Here is a 19509-nt window from a genome sequence, read left to right on the forward strand (position 1 = left end):
GGCAGCCGGCAGCGGCAGGAGGACGCGGACCTCGGCTGGCGGGGGTTGGGGTCCCCCGCCAGCGAAGGTAGGCGAGCAACGGAGGGGGAGGGTTGGCAGCGGTAGGGGGGTCCAGGGCGAAATCTGCGGGGGCCCAGGCCCCTGAGGCCCCACGCAGATACGCCCCTGACACAAAGTTATTCAAAGTCGTTAACTCGCGACAGGATTGTGAAAAATTACAAGAGGACCTTACGAGACTGGGAGACTGGGCGGCTAAATGGCAGATGACGTTTAATGTGAGCAAGTGAAAGGTGATGCATGTGGGAAAAAAGAACTCGAATTATAGCTACTTCATGCAAGGTTCCACGTTAGGAATTACGGACCAAGAAAGGGATCTGGGTGTCGTCGTCGATAACACACTGAAACCTTCTGCTCAGTGTGCTGCTGCGGCTAGGAAAGCGAATAGAATGTTGGGTATTATTAGGAAAGGTATGGAAAACAGGTGTGAGGATGTTATAATGCCGTTGTATCGCTCCATGGTGCGACCGCACCTTGAGTATTGTGTTCAATTCTGGTTGTCGCATCTCAAGAAAGATATAGTAGAATTGGAAAAGGTGCAGCGAAGGGCGACTAAAATGATAGCGGGGATGGGACGACTTCCCTATGAAGAAAGACTAAGGAGGCTAGGGCTATTCAGCTTGGAGAAGAGATGGCTGAGGGAGTGAGTGGAGTGGAACAGGTAGATGTGAAGCGTCTGTTCACGCTTTCCAAAAATACTAGGACTAGGGGGCATGTGATGAAACTACAGTGTAGTAAATTTAAAACAAATCGGAGAAAATTTTTCTTCACCCAACGTGTAATTAAACTCTGGAATTCATTGCCGGAAAATGTGGTAAAGGCGGTTAGCTTAGCAGAGTTTAAAAAGGGGTTGGACGGTTTCCTAAAGGACAAGTCCATAAACCGCTACTAAACGGACTTTGAAAAATCCAAAATCCCAGGAATAACATGTATAGAATGTTTGTACGTTTGGGAAGCTTGCCAGGTGCCTTTGGCCTGGATTGGCCGCTGTCGTGGACAAGATGCTGGGCTCGATGGACCCTTGGTCTTTTCCCAGTGTGGCATTACTTATGTACTTATGTACTTATATGTACTAACTAAAACTCAATAAAGAAAAAACACACGGTCTCATCCTATCATCCCAACACAACACGGGCAACCCCACAATTATCAACACCCCAGATCACATCCTCCCAATCTCAGACAGCCTAAAAATCCTCGGCGTGACCTTGGACAACCTTACACTAGAGAGCCAAGTGACATCCACTACAAAGAAAATGTTCCACTCAATGTGGAAACTTAAACACGTGAATCAATTCTTTCCAAGGGAAACTTTTCGCAACCTGATACAATCTATGGTACTAAGCCACTGTAATGGAATTTATGCAGGATGCAAAGAACAAATCTTAAAGAAACTTCAGACCGCTCAAAACACGGCAGCTAGACTTATATTTGGTAAAACGTGATTTGACACCTCCTGGAAAAACACCTCCTGGAAAAATTACACTGGCTCCCAATCAAAGAACGCATTGCTTTCAAACTTTGCACCATGGTTCACAAAATTATCTACGGTGAAGCCCCGGGATACATGACAGACTTGATTGACTTACCAACGAGAAACACATCCGAATCAGCACGAACCTATCTGAATCTGCACTACCCAAGCTGCAAAGGTCTTAAATACAAAACGACTTCTGCATCTAGCTTCTCCTACTTAAGCACACAACTGTGGAACGCATTACCAAAAGCCTTGAAAATGACACATGACCATCTAAAATTCCGTAAAGCACTAAAAACCAACCTGTTCAAAAAGGCATACCCTACTGATCCAACTTAAATGCCCGATCTCAGCTACACAACAAAACTAAAGAACGTAATGGTCGTGACACAACTCTTCTGTTGTACAATTCCCTAATGTGGCTGTGCCACATGAACTTTATCTTACCACAACATCACTTTGTATTTGTTCACACCGGAGTCCACAAATGCCTCTCCGGTACTATGTAAGCCACATATAGCCTACAAATAGGTGGGAAAATGTGGGATACAAATGTAACAAATAAATAAATATCCACCTTCCCTCCCCTCCAGCTCTGAATCAGGGTGTCCTCCCCGAACATACCTTAAAACACCCTGGTGGTCTAGTTGCCTCTTCTGGGCAGAAAAGAAAGAACCCCACTCTTTCCTGCCTGCTGCCACTGACCAACTAGCTGCTGCCACTTCTTCAAAATGGCTGCTGAGACGTCAAGCGGTGGCCTTGCAAGAATTTTGTGGAAGTCTCACAAGGCCGCTGCTTGAAGTCTCAGCAGAGGCAGTGAGCAAGAAAGAGTGGGGTTCTTTCCTGTCCCAAAGAGGACGCTAGACCACCAGGGTGCATTAAGGTAGGTTCAGGGGAGGGCATCTTTAGGTGTGGGGGGGGGGGGGGGGGGAAGGAAGGCCAGCCAGCTCAGCCCAGAAACTCAGACAAACGGACAAGCTTGTTATGGAAAGCTGCAGCATCGAGCCGAAAACTTGCGCATCTCCTCTATTTCTCAGCTGGTTGCTTCATCATCCAATGGACTATGTGTGTGTGTGTGTCTATATATACAGTGCACTCCATTTAAGTGCACGTCAGATAAGCGCATGCTCTGTTTAACTGCATGCCGTACTTCGGTCCCATTTTTGACACCATCGATTTCTATGGGGATAAACTTCAGGTTAGCGCATATATTTGCTTATATGCATGGTTTAAGACTGCTCCTCTGCAGGGAAGACTCTGCATAAGCGCGCGCACACGGACTATGGAAGCTGATTGGTGCATGACAACCAACGATATTTTGAATTTACCACCCCTTTAACTGCCACAGGCAGAATAAGCGAAAGAATGTTGTTAGAGTGTACACTGGGGTTGTCGTCGTCGTCGCGGCGGCGGAACTGTAAGACTTTAACACTGGCTGAACGAATAGAAGTTCTTAAAAAATTAGAAAACAAACAAAGTCAAGCATCTATTGCTAAAGAATATGATATCAATCCCAATCAAATTTCATGTGTCTTGAAGCAGAAAGACCAGCTTCTGGAAGACTGAGAAAACATTACAAATCCACACCAGAAATGAAAACGGGCGGGAAAAACTGAGGAGGTAGAAGATGCTCTTCTTCAGTGGTTTTCTTGAGTCAGGAGCAGACAGTTTCCTGTCAGTGGTCCACTGCTTATGGAGAAAGCTAACCAGCTAGCTGAAAGTCTTGGACTAACTGAATTCAAAGCCACTGTTGGATGGTTGGAAAGATGGAAAGAGAGGAACAACATAAAATTCAAGAAACAGCATGGTGAGAAACAAGACGCTGATGACTTTGGTGCTGAAAATTGGGTTGTTTCAGTTCTTCCTACCATCCTGAACAAGTTTGCACCTCGTGACATTTTCAATGCTGACGAAAACGGTCTCTACTGGCGAGCGATTCCTGATGGAACACTTGCATGCAAACATGCTGAAACTACTGGAGGTAAAACGTTGAAGGACCAACTGACGATCCTCCTTTGCTGCAATATGGATGGGAGTGAGAAGTTGGAACCCCTCGTCATTGGAAAGAGCAAACAGCCCCATTTCTTCAAGAAAGTTAAGTAACTTCCTGTGTCATACGAGGCTAACGCAAATTCATGGATGACTAGGGAAATTTGGAAACAGTGGCTAAAGAAGTTAGACACTAGAATGTGGGCACAAACGCGTCAGATTTTGTTGCTTTGTGATAATTGTGCTGCACACAGTGATGATGTCAGGCTGTCTAATGTCAAGGTGGTCTTCCTGCCACCAAACACTACCTATCTGATCCAACCTATGGATCAGGGCATAATAGCCAATTTCAAACAACATTATCAGGCTCTTGTGCTACGTCGTCTGATGAGCGTTATGGATGACCAGACTGGCAAGGATAAACGTGCTGTTGAACTGGCTCGTAATCTATCACTGTTGGATTCCCTACATATGCAGAAAGAAGCCTGGAATCATGTTATACAGGCAACCATTATGAACTGCTACAAGCGGGCAAGCTTTGTTAAGGATGTGGAGAGGGACGAAACAGATGTAGCTGTTGCAAACGCATCAGATGAACAGGTTATTGACATCCCAGCCGGTGTTACTGAAGAGGAGTTTCATCGCTATGTAGCTGTTCATTACAATCTACAAACAGCTGATGACAGCACTGATGTCGAGATATGTGCCTATACACAGGCAACAATGGCTGATGATGAAACAGATGAAGAAATGAGCAGCGAGGCACATGCTGACGAAATTCAACAACCTCCTCCTGTCACTTTTGCAAGTGCGCTGGAGAGTCTCAACTGCGGTTGCCAGGTGGAAAATTTTTTTACCACCCAAACCAGCCTAAATCCAGCCCAAAACCCGCCCAAACTCAAACCCCGCCCCTGACACACCCACCCCCGCATCATCACCCCTGCCCCCGCCGTCATCAACCCCGCCGTCATCGGCCCCGCCTCCCCATCATCGGCCCTGCCTCCCCCGTCATCGGCCCCGCCCAGAACGTCACTAACCCTGCCCCCCGCGGCCAAAAAACCTGCCTAAAAACCGCCCAAAATACAAAAAAGAAGCCCAAAAAACCGCAACCCGCCGCGGGCAAAAATTTCCCGTGGCGGGTCGCGGAAAACTGCCCAATTGGGCGGTAAAACCGCCCACCTGACAACACTGGTCTCAACACCGTACGGGCCTATCTGGAGGCCATTGGATGTCAGTGCTATGTCAGTTTTTACCGTCTGGCAGACAGGGTCATACTGTACATATGTTTATCAGATGTCAAGCTTCTTTGGGTTACAATGGTTAAGTGCACTCTCCGGTTAACTGCATGCATTTCTTTGGTCCCAGACCCTTGCACTTAAGTGGATTGCAAGGTACATATATACATTTTTTGTGAGTGTTTGTGTGTGTGAATAGCTGCTGTGGCAGCACAATTGCTCGATTTGTGGCCTAAACAACGGGAGCTATAACCGGAATGCCAGAAGCAAGGGAATCAAAGACCCAGCTTCCTCTGCTGCATTAAAAAGTTGTGGGCATCCACTTCACCCAGACTCTCACCCCGCGCTCTACTAGTAGCCCACACAGCACCCCCCACGTCAGCAACAACGTGTCCGTGTCACCACTGATGAAAGGAGCCCAAGCCATCTGTGGGGGGAGAATAGGGGCATCGGCGGTGGTTCACTTCTGATATATTGTCGCTATGTTATTCTGCGGCCACGCACAATGCTGCGGTGGCCTTCTCTCTACTTAGCAGAAACAGAGTTTTGAAGTGGCCATCAGGTGTCCAAGTTTCAAGCCAGCACTAACACTTCGGTCAACAGACCTGCTTCCCAGGTATCTGGAAAAGTTGCCAATCTAAAAAAAACAAGAGAAAGCAACATAAATCGAGACATAGTGTAATGGAAACAATGGGAAAAAAACAAAGAAGTCACAGGTCTAAATTTACACACAAAAATTTACTCTCTTTTTGCTGTTAAATAAGAGGGCAGTTTTCAGCCTGAAAAGCAAATCCAGGTAACATAGAGGGGAATTTTTGATATGATATCTATGTCCGACTTTGGATGATTTGAAAAAAACATCCGAAATCTGGAAAGAAGGTAATTTTCAAAAAATAAAACTTCTTCTTTTTTTTTTTTAAACACTGTTTTGAACAAGGTTTTGTGATTTGGATATTTTGGGGTTTTTTTGGTCCATTTTTGAAAAAAGAACAAAAAATATCCCAAGTGCAAAATGCACAAAATCAAGCCATTGGGATGTAGGAGGAGCCAGTATACATTTCACCATTTCTCCCTTATCTTGTCTGCTGAGCCCCCCAAAACCCACTACCCCCAACTGTACACCACTACCATAGCCCTTATGGGTATATGTGGGTACAGTGGGTTTCTGGTCAGTTTTGGAGGGCTCACAGTTTCTTCCACAAATGTAACAGGTAGGGGGAGGTATGGGCCTGGGTCTACCTGTCTGCAGCACACTGCACTCACCACTAGACTATTCCAGGGACTTACATGCTGTTCTAATGGATCTGAGTATAACATCTGAAGTTGCCATAGAAACTGGCAAGTAATGCTTTAAATCACATTTTTTATGGGGTGGGAGAGGGTTAGTGACCACTGGGGGAGTAAGGGGAGGTCATCCCTGATTCCCTCCAGTGGTCATCTGGTCATTTAGGCTATTTGTTTGTGCCTTATTCATTATATAAACAGGTCTAGCTCAAAGTATCTTAATTTTAGTCCTGGATGGTTTTGTTTTGTTTCATTATGCATTAAAAATGTCCAAGTGTTAGGAATTCCCAGATCTTATCATGCCGCTGACACACCCCCTTGTGATTTGAACACACTTCTGATGGACTTCATAGAAAACATCCAAAAATTGATTTTGGAAATATCAATTTGGACGTTTTTGTGACAAAAACATCCAAATACAGACATGCCACTTTTTGAACGTTTTTCTCTTGAAAATGAGCTCCATAGTAACATAGTAGATGACGGCAGATAAAGACCTCTATGGTCCACCTCCACCCAGTCTGCCCAACAAGATAAACTCATTACATACGGGTATGATGTGACACTTCATATGTATACCTCAACTTGATTTGTCCTTCCCATTTTCAGGGCACAGGGTACATAGAACTCTGCCCGGCACTGTCCCTGTTCTAAATTTCTGAAGCCCCTGAAAAGCTCATCTGGGCAAATCCCTTTGAAGACTGACCTCCTGATTCTAAATTGTGTTATTAACTTGAACATTAAACATTGGTGTGTTAATAAACTCACAGAATGAATTTTCAGCTTTACTTAGCTGCACGCATGCAAGGCTTTTTACATGTTTAGAAGGGGGTAGTGAAATACATAGACTTTCTTTTCGCCAGATGTGCACAGTGTTTATTTATCTGGCTGATGGCTGGCCTTACAGAATGATGTGTCAGGTGCAGCCTGTCACTAAATTGTCAAAGCGGCACCACACGCTGATCAAAGCGGCCCGCCATGTTGATGAGGTGTTTGGAACTGCAAGATTATCACCGACTGATGGCCAAAACTGAAGTGCAACCAAATGATGCTATGCTTCCAGCAACTCTGACTGTAAATGATCATACTGTTAGGCATTCTGAAGTCAAAGTCTGGGCAGAAAGGAGACTGAGGGGATAGAGGAGCTCCCAATGGTGTTATAAGTACTGGACGCTGTAAGATGTCCAAAACCCAGCGAGTTCTGATTCCATGATGTTGCCAGGCCTTTGACTGTGTGCAGCACGCAGTGGGCTCTATTTAGCTAGCTGGTTTTCTGCAGCTGTGCTGATAGCTCAGCAGGGAGTCACACGTCTGTCTCTGCAAAGAATTTAACAAATTAACTACAAGCAATGTAGTCTGGAAACGACAGGGCTTTACACATGCTGTCATGCTGAGGAGTGGTTTATGGGCTTGTTATTTTCAGAAATATGAAAAGAGAAGATTCCCAGGGCTATGGGAAGGGGGGGAAAGGGCTGAAGGGAAAATAGGAAAAGAGACAGTAATCAGAGCTGTTAAGCAAGGCAGATTAAGCGAGTCATAAAAGGAAGGCAATATGCAGTGCATGGAGAAGAAAGTAATATCACAATGAAAAAGCTGTGTTGTTTATGTTGAAATACATTCGCCGAACCCTTATGGAACCAGACCATCTGGCAATATATTGACAACATGTGTTTAGATGTATTTCAGCATGTTGATAAATATGTGAACCAGTCAATAAATATATAACATTACCATAATAAATCAGGAATAATATATTGGTAAAAACAACTGAAAAAGCACAGTGTATTATACTACATTTTCAAACATTTCTCCTAATATTTTTGGCTCTTCTCCAATAGAGTGATCTGTTAGTTCTTGCCATGCCTGGGCCATTGCATGCCAAGATTGTAAGCTGGCAGAAAAATGGGAAAAGAATCTCAGTCTTTATAGAGACATTTTACTGGTACAATATGTGGGTCCTTTTCTATTCAAATGTCTCTTTGCAAATTTGGAAATGGAACGCAGGTACAAATTTACTCACATACTATGCCCCTGATATTTCTGTGGATAGGGCTAGGTAGGGGAAATCCTGTACATATATTCAAATATTCCCTATTAGAGTAATTGTTAAAGCCATTTGTGCAGGTTAAACAGCACCTTACTTGAAGAAATGAGATTTTATAAAATTGCCAACCTGCTATAGGTATAAAATTGTGTGCAGGGGGAGTGGATCCTCGGAGGCTTGGCCGAGATTGGGTGGTGGAGCAGGTGGGGGGAAGAGGGGTTGGTGGTTGGGAGGCGAGGATAGTGGAGGGCAGACTTATATGGTCTGTGCCAGAGCCGGTGATGGGAGGCGGGACTGGTGGTTAGGAGGCGGGGAATCCTGCTGGGCAGACTTATACGGTCTGTGCCCTGAAAAAGACAGGTACAAATCAAGGTAAGGTATACTCATATGAATTTATCTTGTTGGGCAGACTGGATGGACCATGCAGGTCTTTTTCTGCCATCATCTACTATGTTACTATGTACAGCATCTATGGGTGAGATTTTATCTGCAGGCCTGAGGAGGCACTGCCTAGAGGGGTTTAGAGCGGGATCAGGAAATACCCACAGACTTCGGTCTTTCAAAAGCCGATGTGCATTTTACCTCAGCATAATTATTTGCTTCAAATAGCAGGTGCAAACGAAGCACTGGCTCCAGTTCTTAACCTGGTATGCTGAATATACAGATAGAGCAGCTGGTACGATGGCTCTACCTGTTTAGATTAGGTCTGTTATTTGGACTGGACAAAATAGATACCCTATCCGAATTGTTTCTGACTATTGCTGCTACCTGGATATTTTTGTAGTCCGCCCAACTTGGCCCATAGCCATATGGACAATATCTGGCTATTTAAGGCTAGATTCTATATATGGTGCCAAAAAAAATCCGCACTGAAAAAGCACTATTCAAAGCACAGTATCACTTATCTGCAAGCTCATCGGACCCCTGCGCTTTGAAAAGCTTTGTGCCAATTGCCAGTCATTCTGTTTAGGTTTTTTTGAGTATCAGCAATGATTTATTGTGAAGTGTGAAAGAAAGATAAAATTAAATAATTGCACAAAAAGATATAACTCACAGATTTAGGTGATTTATAACAGTCACGAATGGGATGCACCTATTCATTTGGTGTTGATAATTAATATTCTGTCCCCCTTATCATTGAGTGAATGTGGTGTCTACTTTTTGTTGAATCTAGGTTCGAAGAAAGCAGTGCCTAAGGGGCCGTTTTACTAAGTTCCGGTAGGGCTACGGCATAGATAGCGTGTGCCAAATTGGCCCTACTGTCGGGTAGTGCAGGAGTTGGGCGGTAGTTCTGAAGTTGGCGAGCGCAGTTTCCCAAGTAGAAAATAATTTTCTATTTTCTACCGCGGAGGGGCATTCCTGGTGGTATTCGGCAGCGTGGCCACGTCGCCCAATTACTGCACAAGTAGCGCATGAGCCCTTACCGCCTTCTAAATAGGTGGTGGTAAGGGCTCAGGCAGTAAATAGCCGAATGCTCATTTTAATATTAGCGCACGGCCATTTAATGTCCCATTTAAAAAAGGGCCTTTTTCTCGCCACGGTAAAAATCAATCCAGTGGAGTTACCCCAATGTAAAATATGTCTATTGTGACAGTGACATACGTCTGTTCACCAAGAATTGCTACCAGCTTCAGCTTCATCGCTTTACAGTGACTGAACTCATCCCTGTTCTGTTTTACTGGAGACCCGTAACCAGTTCAACAAGCACAGGAAGCTCCACTGTTCTTATAGGCTATATTCACTGAATAGCTAAATTTAAAATGAGACGATCCATTGTTTGCAATACCAAAATCCTGTTCCCGGTTTTGCTATTTCATTTGGTTTCGTTTACATCTCGCTTCCGCTTTTACTTTTTAATTTTAAGTGCAAGTATCAGATATAACTGAGTAAACGTAGTAACAATTGGTGAAATTATTACTTCAGTAAAAGTAACAGATGTTATCCTGTACGTCTTTACAAGTAAAAGTAACAAAATGTTTACTTAAGTACAGTAATTAGTTACATTTACTAAGGGGGTCTTTTACTAAAGATTAGCTCGAGTTAACTGCAGCAGGGCCCATAGGCAAAAAATGAGCCTTAAAGCAGATAACTCAAGCTAATGTTTAGTAAAAGACCCTCCCCCCCCCCCCCCCAAGTTACTACACAACACTGCCCAGGGAGCAGAAGACCTCAGCCAAAATCATACCTAGGTCCTCTGTACGGCAGTGCACAGACCTGCACTTCAGTCACCAAAGCAGGCTTTAAAATACATATGCTGAAATCCCCACTGGGATAAGTAGCAGTAGCCTTTTAAAAGGTGCTTTTTATTGGCAAAGCTTGTTAAGATTTTCAGAGCTTCTACTGCTACAGTGAAAACAAGACTGTTAAATTTAACTTTTCTATTTTTGCACGTCAAAACACTTTAAAAGGATGAAAGCCACATGACTCTTCCTCCTCTGCTTTTTGATGATTTTCTGTATTCCTGAATATCTTTTTATGGCAAGAATTATTCAGGTTTTTGACTGTATTTGCCCTATAAAGTTTGAAAGGACTTTGGGTAGATCATGCTCACTGAAACTAGGGATGGGAGACTTTTGGATCACACTATTTATTAGGGCTGGTTCCAATTTTATATTGCATTTCATAATTATATTCTAACATTCCCAATAAAGTAAAGTTAAAAAGTCCCTGATCAAGTATAGACTTCAGGGATATACTGTGATATTTGGAAATCAATGTCTGCAGATGATGGATTGTGATTAAAAGCTGGCCAGCTACCAGGGAAATAAATTTCTTAGGTCCTGACTTTTTTAATTCACACTCTTCAAGATGCAAATACTGTTCTATTTCTAATTGTTATTAGAAATGGTTTTTAAAGAATAATAGACATGCATTTTTATATGTTCTGGTTATAACTGACTGTAAGAATTATCTCCTGCTCATGGCAGATACTCAGAATGTGTTTGTTCCTTAAATCAATAATCATGATCTATGAGTCTCCCAGCTATTATAGATATTTATAAACAAAGTCAATAATCTCAGTCATCCCAACTATACCAACTCTTTAGAATATGCATATGAATCCCATTTTACGTAGGGTGCCTAGGTCGGAAATGGAATGTTTACGTAGGGATGTTCACAATTTGCAGCTTATTTCACACACTGCCAGCTAAACGCAGAGCCTTTTGTGAAGTATTTAAAGGACAACAGGAAATACACATGTAGCGAGCCCATACATTTTATGAAAAAGAGCAACATTCCTCAGCACCTTGTATTTATTTATTGGGCTTTATTAACAGCCTTTATGAAGAGATTCACCCAAGGCAGTGTACAACAGATATAGTTTAACATAAAACGTACAATTCTGTTAACAGCATAACAATAGTAAAATAACCAAGAATAAATATAAATACAATAAATGAGGTAAACTTGAAAACAGTAAATTGAAACCCAATAATAGAACTACCGTGAAACAATATATTCAAGTGCTGATGCTTACACATGCAAAGTAGGAATGTACACTGAGATATTTTTTTTGTTTTATGTTTTTTTAAATTTGGTAAGGGTGCATACTATTTATTGCATTTGTATCCCACATTTCCCACCTATTTGCAGGTTCAATGTGGCTTACATAGCACCTTATTGGCAATCGTCAGTTCCGGTATAACAATTACAAAGTGAATAATGGTATAATAATTAAATACTTAGGGCTCTGTTTACTAAGCCGTGTTGTAAAGTTTTACTATGTACTCAATTCTATAAATGGAACCCAAATTTGAGCACTGATAAAAATTAGCGCTAAGTGCTATTCAATAATGATGCTCAGGGTTGGCCCATTTATTTTTTAAAATCATTTATTTATAATTTTTCATTTTACAAGGGTCACTTGCAAACAGTAATACAGAGATGACTGCACATTAATACAAGATAAGAAGAAAACAATCCCAACTAGATATATAGATTATATACAATCTTTCTTAGACCCCAAAGTGAAGAAAAATAGGAAGAGTGAGATAAAACAGAAAAAAGAAAACATGGTATTAACCTGATTATCCCCAGATATTACTTATCTAATTCAATTCATTTAATTGAGAGCATACTTATTGTCCAGATTTTAGTTAGAAATAATACAACTGATTACATTCTCTCTCTTTTACAAACCAGAAATTATTAAATGGCCCCATATTGGGAAAAGAACTGCAGGAAGGCATTAAGCAGCTAAAATTAAATTCTGCCCCAGGCCCCGATGGTTTGTCAGGTGAATTTTACAAGCTATTGAATGTTAAACTTCTGGGCCCGCTACTCTCCTACTATGATCAAACCATAATTAGGGGAAAACTCCCAGCACACACGAATGAAGCGTTGATAGTTCTACTGAAAAAACCAGGAAGGGAGGAAGGTGCACCTGATTCCTATAGACCGATATCATTACTTAATGTAGACCTCAAATTGCTCTCTAGGATTATGGCTAACCGCCTCTCTACCATTCTGCCTCGGTTAATCAGTGCAACACAGGTCGGGTTTGTCAAAGATAGACAGACAGTACATAATGTCTGCAAGCTGTTGCTGGGGATGGCGGCTTGTCAACACCATGGGTGGTCATCCCTAGCAATAAGCCGAGACGCAGAAAACGCTTTTGATAAGTTGCACTGGGATTACCTATTTGAGGTGTTGCACACAATGGGATTTGGGGTCTGGTTTGTTCAGGCGCTTCATTTGTTATATAAAGATCCAATGGCAGCCCTGCTAGTTAATGGCATCAGGATGCCAAAGTTCCCCATAGTTAGAGGAACCCGCCAGGGGTGCCCACTTTCCCCTCTTCTATTCCTTCTATCACTGGAACCGCTGCTGAGAAGTCTGAATGCAATTGGGGAAATTCAGGGAGTGCAGTTGGGGGGTACTATGGTCAAAACTCTGGCTTTTGCAGACGACCTACTGATACTGCTCCAGAGCCCAAGCATTTCTTTACCCCGGTTACTACAAGAAATAGAGCAATATGGGATATATTCTGGTTTTGTTTTAAATATGCAAAAGTCAAAGATACTTACAGTACATGGTGATGGTTGTGAGGGAAGGGGGAGTGGGATGGTTGTACTGGAGGCGGGGATACCCCTTAAATATCTGGGAGTATATATACCACAGAATTTATGTCAACTTTATGAGGTTAATGTAACTAGATTATTACAAAAGGGGTTGGACGGTTTCCTAAAGGACAAGTCCATAAACCGCTACTAAACGTACTTGGAAAAATCCAAAATCCCAGGAATAACATGTATAGAATGTTTGTACGTTTGGGAAGCTTGCCAGGTGCCCTTGGCCTGGACTGGCCGCTGTCGTGGACAAGATGCTGGGCTCGATGGACCCTTGGTCTTTTCCCAGTATGGCATTACTTATGTACTTATGTACGTATGTAAGATACAAAAGATAGGCTACTTGTCTGGCAAGGTTATCCATTGTCATTGATGGGTCGCGTGGCTTTGTATAATATGCTGATAATACCATGCTGGCTCTATGTTTTCCAAGTTTTACCTCTATACTTAAAGCACAAAGATGAGAAACAACTTCATAGACAGCTACAACAATTCCTTTGGAGGGGAAAAAAACCAAGAACCCCCCTAGCTACCCTGCAAATACCTGTGGAGTATGGAGGATTGGGTCTCTTGAGCATACGACAGATGACAATTGCAAGTGGCATGCGCCATATAGCGGATTGGTTCTGAACATCACAAGACTTTTCTGTAACAGCAGTAGAATTGGAACTTACTGGTGCTGTACATTTCAGCTGCTGGTTACACGGAAGAAAGAAATCTATGCCATATGAGTTGAAGCAAACGTCAATACTGCCTACAGCTTAGAAAGTTTGGAGGTGGGTGTGTAAGTTACATAAATTTTCTGCAACAGCAACCCCGTTCTTGTCCATCTGTGGCAATCCAAGTTTTCCCCCTGGAGATATGTATGCAACTTTTAAAAGATGGCAACAGAAAGGAATTAAATATCTTTATCAGATCCTGACGGAGGAGGGCCGACCGCAACCATTCTCAGAATTACAACGTATATACTCTTTACCGAGATCAGATCTCTTTCATTACAGCCAATTGCAGCATTATTTGGATAGTTTAACATGGCAAAACTTGGCTGAGGATGTACAAGAGGAAATCTCCACGGCCTACTCCTTGACAGCCCAGCAAAAAATCCCACTCTCCTTTTATCATAGACATATATACGTGATACAGCTTCGGAATTGGCCTTTGAGCGACTGGCAAAAGACTGGTCATCAGATCTGGGCACTGTTGTGCCAACACCCATTTACCAGGGCCATGTCTTGCATATGAAAAATCAAACCAGCTTTACTTGGTGTTGGGAACTACAATACAAGTTTGCGCTGCGTATGCTTATTGCACCAAGACGGGCCTTTCACATGGGGTTATCCCCTGCGGGGGAGTACTCCAAATGCAATACAGTGGGCGCCACCTTAGGACACATGTTTTGCACATGCACGTATATTAAAAGCTTTTGGAGACAGATTTTCGGAACAACATCATATATATGGGGAATAACTTGGAGTCCGGATTGCCAGGTATTGTTTGGCCATTATAGACTTTTTACCATCCAAAGTGGCTCAATCAATTAACAGTTGCTATTCAACTTTTTTTAAATATACACCTATTTTTGAAATATTCAACTTTTTTTTAACTTTTTTAATATGTGTAAAAATAAGGAGGAAAAAGCCTCTGTATTCCCGTTTCAGTACATATTTGTGTCTGTTAACCGGGATGGAATCTTCATAGGCTAAAAAACCTCCTCATACTTTTAATCAACAAAAACACATCATTTTGACGAACACTTATCTTTTAGTGCCATCCTTGCCGTTGCAATTTGGCTTCACTCTAATATGCCGACGGGGTCCCGTTTCGCCGTGCAGGCTTTCTCAAGGGAAACATCTCTTGCTACGATGTAAATCTGCTTTAACAAATAAAAGCATGAATTAGCCCCTGCTCTAATGCCACACTCCTGCTTTTAATAACGCTTCGTAATTTTTCTTATTCTGACCTGCTTGTTCAGCCCTGCCGTGCTCATTATCTGAACATCGCTATCCTTGAAAATGGCGCCTTAACACTACTCTACTCTGACGTCACTATTCTGTGATTGGCTGGCCCCTTGTCTGAAAAACTTCAGACTAAATCTTAATGGGCCCCTGTTATAAAAACGTGGCCCATTGAATCGTGGTGTTCAAACCATTAGGTTCAAGAGACTTGAGTCTAAAGATCCACCTTTGTTCTGCTTGGCCATTATAGACTCACAAAATAGATGTCCAAAGGCTTTAAAGAATCAATCATTGTGGCCAAGAAGGTGATATTGTCAGAGTGGCTTTCAAAGAAGGCTCCAACCATGCAACAATGGAGAATTCAGATGATACAACTTATGAGAATGGAGCGGTTAGGAATAACACAACTGGACAAAAAGGGATATTGGTCCTTTGAGAAGTGATGGTCAGCATTCTGGCAGACCCTCACACCTCAAGCAAGGAGCCATTTGTTAAATTTCTGATTTTATGGGACTGTTGGTGAGAGAAAGAGACATGAACTTTATAATTAGATAGGTCCTGGGAGGATGGACCCTTGGACTGACTGTGTTTGAGAGAGGGAGGGGGGTGGGAGGCGGGAAGGGGGGGAAGCAAAAACTGAAAAAGTCAAAGTTTATTGGAAGTTTGGGGAACTATGCAATGTCATGTAGTTAAACTTTGTATTATTTGAGTTAGATATGAAGGGTGGCAATTTATTGGATGAAACAGTTATGTTGACCTTTCTTCAATAAAAATTATTGAAACATAAAAACCAGAAATTATTTAACAATACATATACTTAAGTCTCTAATTCAAATCCCAGTGATTAAAGCAATCCCAGTTTTCACAGGCTTCACTCCTTTCGAAGTAATAATTAAGGAAATATTTCTAAGGAAAACTTTAGGAGTCATACCTGGAACTCTGGGAAAAACAATAATCTCGACATTAATCATCCACAATAACATCTACCTTATCATTCAAAGTTTCTGGTCCATTATCATTTTCAGGATCATAATCACTTCTAGCTTGTGTAGAACTTCATTTATTATATCAATTTTTCACTCTCAAAGGGTTCAATCAAATTGTCCATGTAACTCTCCAATAAGATTATATCTGAAACAAAGTTATTTACTACCGCCGTCAGGTCCCGAAGCGCCTTCCAGATGGCATGCATCTTCCTTAGATACTTCAGTTCTTAAACGGAAAACAAAATGGAGTCCTCCTGCACCACCGGACCCCATTATTTCAGCTTTTTATCAATGTACACTTAGAGAGTTGGAAACCATTGAAAAGAGAAATAAACATAAAAGTTTCCACAATTTGACACAAAATGAATTTGATGCATTACAGGATTTGTCTAGAAATACTCAAATAGTTTTAAAACCAGCTGATAAAGGGGGTGGGATTATGATTATGGACAGATCTTACTATATCAAAGAGGTACACAGACAGATCACAGATAGGAATTATTATATTCCTCTAGAAGAAGATCCCACCGTTAGATTACAAGAAGAAATTAAAGAGATTGTAATTCTATCATATGATGCTGGTTATCTTACCTCCAGAGAGAAGAATTTTCTTTTAGTGCCCAATCCTGTTACACCTACTTTTTATATATTACCTAAAATACATAAATCAACAACAGATCCCCCAGGACGTCCCATTGTGTCAGGTAATGCATCTTTATTGGAATCATTATCCCAATTTGTAGATTACTTCCTCCGCCCATATATTCCCCAGATGCCATCATATGTAAGAGACTCTACACATGTTTTGAACATGCTAGAAGACTTCGATAGAGACTTGGATGATGTTATATTGGTTACGTTAGATATAGACTCCCTATACACCAATATACCACAGCTTGAGAGTCTGGCTATTATTGAAAAAACTTTACATAATAGAACAATCTTACGCAGGATACCGAATTTTCTTATCATTGCTTTTGCCACATTTGCATTAACAAAAACTTTTTTTGAATTTCAAAAAATTATTTATCAACAAATACATGGTACAGCGATGGGCTCATCAATAGCACCAGATGGTGCAAATCTCTATGTCGCTGACTTTGAAGAGAAGTTTTTGACTACCCATCCATACGAATCAGAAATCATATTCTATAAAAGATATATCGATGATATTCTCATTTTATGGAAGGGTGATGAAGATAGACTTTTAGAATTCTTCGATTGGCTAAATAACCTAGATCAAAATCTGCGATTCAAGATACAATATGATCGATATCGAATCTCATACTTGGACATACAGATCATTAAAACCCCATACAGATTTATTACACAAGTGTTCAAAAAAACCTACAGACAAAAACACTTATCTACACTTTTAAAGTTTCCATAATCGAGGGTTGAAAACGAATCTTCCATATTCACAATTTCTGAGACTTCGGCGTTTATGTACCAACTTTGAAGACTTTGAGTTCCATGCACCTGATATGTCACAACGTTTCATGAAAAGAGGTTATCCCCAAGAGGTAGTTGAGAGATGTAGAAATCGTGCTCGTATCAAAGAAAGAGAACAGTTGCTTACCCAGAAGAAAGACAGAGAAACACCAGACCTTGTTTGTACCCTAAAATTTTCAACTATTTCAAATCAATTATAGGATGTGATCCACAAAAATTGGCATATCTTGGAGACACACAAATGCTTTCAAAACATACGTCCAGTTATAGCCTACTCCCGCAATAGAAACCTGAAAGAACGGCTGGTCCCATCAACATTTCCAGAAGAAAATGGCACAGTAAGCACTTTCTCTGGACATAAGCCATGCGATAAATGTACTGTCTGCAAGCACTGCATTACGCTTCAAGAATTTATACATCCCATTACCAAGAAAAGCTTTCTTTTAAAACATTCAACAAATTGTAATTCGACTCATGTGATCTATGTGATAATATGTCCTTGTGGTCTCCTATATATAGGAAAAACAAAGAGAATGATCAAAACTAGAATAATTGAACATAGATCCTGCATTAGTAGGAACATTACAACAGCACCTTCAGTACCACATTGATATGAAGCTAAACACACCATAGATGACCTTAAGTTTTTTGTCATTAAGCACATCATACCGAGATGGAGAGGAGGCGATGTAGATAATATTTTATTAAAAGAAGAACGTTTTATCTTTACACTAGGGACAGTCTGTCCTCAAGGTTTGAACATGGAATTAGATTTGACATCCTTCTTATGAAACTATTTGTATATATAAAAAAAGCTACCAATATTACATCAGTACAAGCTCTATTTATTAATTTGTCCATTTCTATAATTTAAAGTTACATTTTTGGTTTAGTAGTTATATATGAAGTTTCATTCCGATGTCACATCATAATTTTATAAAAACTTTTTACAAACAAGAAATCAATAGCACACATGCTGTTACAACACCACATAGAAATACTACATAGAACTTTATAGTATCATGTTTTAAATTTCACATTACATGTATTTAGAATCAATGTTTTTCATAAATGGACATTTGGCATAAATTTATATATATATATATATTTTTTAATTTCATGTGTAATATATGTTAAAATTGATTGTTAAATTCTGTTTGTCACATTGGCAATTTGATATATATAAAAAGTTTTTATGAACAATCAAGGACATATGGAATGCAAGAATATGATATAGTACCACATATGTCGAAATTTATTGTTATATTCTGGTCACCACAATGGAAATTTGGTATATAAAAAATCTCTATAAACTACAATCAATAATATATGAAATATTACAATATCATATTGAATTATTCTAACTGTGTTCCAAAATTTATTAGTGACACATAAAAACAATGTTCTTCACTAATGTATATAGAGAATTTTCTTATAAGTGTGATTTTTAGATCATTGTTTAATATATACTCATTTTACATGTCCATTTTTTATGTGTGCAGTATATGCCCAAATTCACGGTAACTTTCAATGTAATATATATATATATATATATTTTTTTTTTTAATTTCATAATTATTTATACATATTGAAGTTTACATATATATTTTTTATGAAGATTTAATGGATACCTAAATGAAATATCAACACAATAGTTATATTTCTACATTGATATCATTTTACATTTTAATTCATTGTTTTTTAAGAACACGTACATTGATTAGGCTTTTTCACAATATATTCTATCCAGAAATCCATTTTTTATTCATCTAAGATATTTTTTATTTTACATCTTTTTTCAATCTTGTGGGCAATAATTACAATTGTAAATTAGGGGTCCTGTATACCACACATAGATAAGTTTAATAGATCCGTTTTTTGGTAAGCCTTGACGGTAGCTTCCCACTAGCTGCGTTATATTTGTTGGTTTTAACGATGCTCTTTTGGAACACTTCCCAGGA

The sequence above is a fragment of the Microcaecilia unicolor genome, chromosome 2 (assembly GCF_901765095.1).
Source record: "Microcaecilia unicolor chromosome 2, aMicUni1.1, whole genome shotgun sequence".
Classification (NCBI taxonomy): domain Eukaryota; kingdom Metazoa; phylum Chordata; class Amphibia; order Gymnophiona; family Siphonopidae; genus Microcaecilia; species Microcaecilia unicolor.